At 44.2% G+C, this 3,931-nt stretch overlaps 1 long non-coding RNA gene across 1 annotated transcript; it reads left to right on the top strand.

Annotated features, from left to right (window-relative positions):
• Nucleotides 1–439: 439 nt before the first annotated feature.
• LOC121511429 lies at nucleotides 440–2,398 on the top strand. Its single transcript, XR_005992042.1, has 3 exons — nucleotides 440–1,123; nucleotides 1,668–1,910; nucleotides 2,201–2,398. It is a non-coding gene; the product is annotated as an uncharacterized LOC121511429 (long non-coding RNA).
• Nucleotides 2,399–3,931: the final 1,533 nt, after the last annotated feature.

Here is a 3,931-nt window from a genome sequence, read left to right as displayed (position 1 = left end):
CCCAAGGTTGAGAACCACTGATTTAATGCAATGTAATATATAAAATTCCTTGTTTGTCCTGCAACATGACATACGTAGGTGTCATGGTTTGGGTTTAGTTGTGTTAATTTCTAGTTACTTGGGTTTCTGGTGCTCCTTATGTTTGTTTTTCTACCTCCTGTGTTCCCTTGTCTTTAGTTTCAAGTTGTCAGTTTCCCTCCATGTGTTCCACATGCTCCTGTTCGGTGTTTCCTGTTTTATTTTGTAGTTTTCTTCTCCTCGTGTGTGTCCTCTGGCTTTCTTCCTGCCCTTGTGTTTTTTTCTCCACCCTGATTGCCTTCACCTGTGTCTTGTTCTCCCTCACCTGTGTCATTGGCCTCACCTGTCTCCCAGTGTCTAATCACCCCCTGTCTATTTAGTTTCTGGGTCTCCCTGTGTCTGGGTCAGTTCGTCTGCATATCCTGCCTGTGACTCCCCTGCGTGTAACCTCTTGTGATTTTCAACCAGTGTTCCCTCGTGTTCTTTTGGTGATCTTTAGGTTTAGTATTTTGGCCTTTTTGTGCATTTTGATTTTGTTAGCACCTTTGTTGTAGTTTTTGCATTTTTAGTTAATTGAAGAGTTTTTTTGTGCCTTTGCAATTGAGTCCTTCCCTTTTGAGTTTTTACCAATCCTGACAGTAGGTGAAACAGGCAGAGCTTTCAGCTCATGCAAAAAGGAACACAAAACTGAATGTGAAAAAGAAACAGCCAAAACATTCACCCAAGCCACGAAGCGACAAGCCCAACAGGATCAGCTTAAGTCCGCAATCTAAGACCACTGCAAGAGGGAGAACCATCTCATGGACTGGGACAAGGCAAAGGTCATAGGCACAGAAAGCAACAAACACCATCATTGGATCAGGGAGGTCATCGAGATCCGGAAATGCGGCCACCAGACTGTAAATCGGGATGAGAGGGCGTACCAACTTTCTCACACCTGGGATACAGTTCTGAAGAAGTCGGACTGCAGATGGCACTGTCATCCTGCTGCTCCAAGTAGAAAGACAGCGCCAAGAAAACCTGTATAAATCAGCTGACCAGACACGTCACTGCAACATCGTGACACTTCTGAAGAAGTCAACAGAGCGCAGCCAAAAGTGTCAAGGTACGAAAACAACAGAGGTCTGTTCATATGAACTTCAGCATAATCTAATCAGAATACCTAATGAACCTAATCGGATTACTCTCTAATCCATTTTCGATGCTTTTAGCCAATTTTTGCCACAACTTTTGCCCCTTTCTGCCGGTTTTTGCCTCTTTTGTCCTGCTTTTTGCAATTTGCTTTTCCCCTTTTGCCCATTTAAGCATCCTCTTGCCATTGAATGTCACTTTTACCCATTTTTGCCACCTTTTTGTTGCTTTGTGACCATTCATGCCATCTGTAACTAATTTTTTTAAACACTTCTCACCTATTTCTGCCACTTTTCTCCAAATTATTGTGAATTTGCACCAAATTTTATGCCTATTTTATCCCAGTCACCCAACTTGAGCCACTTTTTTGACCTTTTTCACCAGCTGTAACTTATTTTCATTGCCACTTTAACCATTTTTTTCACCACTTTTCTGTGGTGATTTTCAGTTATCGATTTTATTTTGTTGACTTCCTGTGTGACCACTTCCTGCTCTGTTTTTGTGTGCTCTCTTTACAGAGATTGGGTTTCTCCTCCTGCACTGGCTCTCCCGGCTCCTGCACACCTGTGTCTCATCACTGCAGTCACCATCCCGCTCTTACGCTGCGTTCGATTGTACTCAGAACTTGGATAAATCTGACCTCCGAATTGGAAAAGTGCAACAGAACGGCCCTTGAGCTCGGGACTCTGAGTCGGGAATTTGGGTAGGATCCAAGCAACCCGAGTCGGTTGGAATGACGTAGCAATATGGCGTCACACACCGTGAGAGTCATTTTCTCCTCAACTTTTACTTTTATGTGACGTCTAATTTAGCATTTGTGTTACTACAGTACAGGCCTCTGCACAGCTCGCTTTGGTGCCTGTATGAGTTCAATGATGCATGCAGGGTTCCCCTCACTGGTGCGTTCAAGTCATACTTACGTTAGCCTTTCTCTCTCTCCCTCAAGTATCGGCCAAGTCCTAGTGCTACATGTATCACTCTGAGTTAAACTGAGTAATTCTACTACGTGTTACCTTGAGATTAATCCTGCCTTCTCCTCTGTTTCTCCCAGTGCCTCCATGAGCCTCCAGTCCAAGCCCAATCTCTGCCATGCTGCCAAACTCTCTCTCTCCAGATTCACTTGCCAGCCTCTCCCCTCCAAGCCTCACTCACGCAGCCCTCACGCCTTCACGGAGCTCCCTCTTCCCCAGACCTTGGATTCCCCCCTTCCCCCACTGCCTGTTTCACATCAATAAAGCTTTTAAAACTGCTTCACTGAGTCCAGTTCTGCAAATTGGGGTCCAATATTAAAACCACCATCCTCGGATCATTACGCTTTTCACCACTTAGATTGTGGCTCTTGCAAAGCTGTTTTTCAACAGTTTGGCTCTTTGGTTGAGCAGGGTTGAGGAGCACTGACATAGATAGACTAGAAACAAACACTGTAGAAAGATTTTAAAGGAGTGCAGCAAGGTTTTTAATAGTGCACATTGCAGAGCGGTCATACTGATTAAGATATTGTGGATTGAAGACGTGGAAAGTGCATTAATATACATGACAAGTTTGCAGATAGCCTCGTGTTTAGGTAGAGTACCATGTGTGCAAGGCTGTGGGTCCTTTTCCACTTTTCATTCCCTGTGTCTTCCTCTTCCTGCTGTCTTTAAAAAAAGGTATAAAAAGCCTTAATTTAATCTCTGTGTGGTGGTTAAGCTCAGTTATTATATTGACAAGCTTTTGACAGCTGTGAGGTGGTTTCTGCCTTCAAATTACTATAAATTTGCTGCCATAAGGGTTTATTTCATGAAGGATGTATAACATTTATTTTATTCAATGGTCTGCTGTGATTTTTCAGACTTAAATGAGCTTTTGAAAGCTGTTTCCAGCACAGTTAGAGGAGAGATGACCACAACACCTCATATATTTCTTCTGTTCCTGCAGTGGCTGAAAGTAAAGAACCAGAACCCAATCCTGTCTCCTGATTGGTCAGAAACCCTCACAGACAGCACGCTCAGGTTACACCAGGTAATCACAGAGATTGTTCCACATGTTTTAAATCTTTCCCAGGCTCTCTCCTTTCCTCAGCAGAAGAGCTGTTCTGATGTGAAACGCTCACAGCAGACATTACAGTGAGCCTTGATGTCTGAGCCAGCATCTGTCCTCCTGACAGTGACGCTCTGAGCGCGTGCAGAACTTGCAGTGTCACTCTTTAACACACGGAGCCAATGCAAAGGATTCCTTGGAGGAAAAAACAAAAACAAATGCAAAGCCAAAGCAGCTGCCTCGGGGGATGAGCAAAGATAGCATCACACCCAGACAGCTGGATCCCAAACATCAAATCTGTATTATGTAAGAATCACATGTGCAGATCCAGACGGATGGAGCTGAGGAAACAAAGCCGATTTTGTTTGCCTCTGAGCGGGAAGTTTATACCTACAGCCTGAAGGAAGGAGAGCACTCTCCCTGTGGGGGGGCGGCGTGCAACAGTCAAATACAGCGGTTCAGACCGCAGAAAAGGCCGCTGATTTCAGATCGATCATCATGTTGTGTTATACTACTGCAGAAACAACCTCCACAAATCAAATCTAGAAACAGTTTCTTCATATTGATCCTGCTGTGTATCATTTCTTTTCAGATGTGTGTCACGTTCCACACAAACAAACATCCTTCAGAGGAAAACGCAGGCAGATAAGAGGCTGACTGACAAACAGAGGCCTGGCAAAGCAATTATGCCCCTTTAGACGAGAGGGTTTTGCATCGAGCCTTCACTGCAGCGTAGCAAACAAAAATAATACATCAGTGACAA

The sequence above is a fragment of the Cheilinus undulatus genome, linkage group 6, assembly GCF_018320785.1.
Source record: "Cheilinus undulatus linkage group 6, ASM1832078v1, whole genome shotgun sequence".
In the NCBI taxonomy this organism is placed as follows: Eukaryota; Metazoa; Chordata; class Actinopteri; order Labriformes; family Labridae; genus Cheilinus; species Cheilinus undulatus.
Note: the sequence above shows the minus strand (reverse complement) of the source record. Positions and strands in the feature narration are given on the sequence as shown.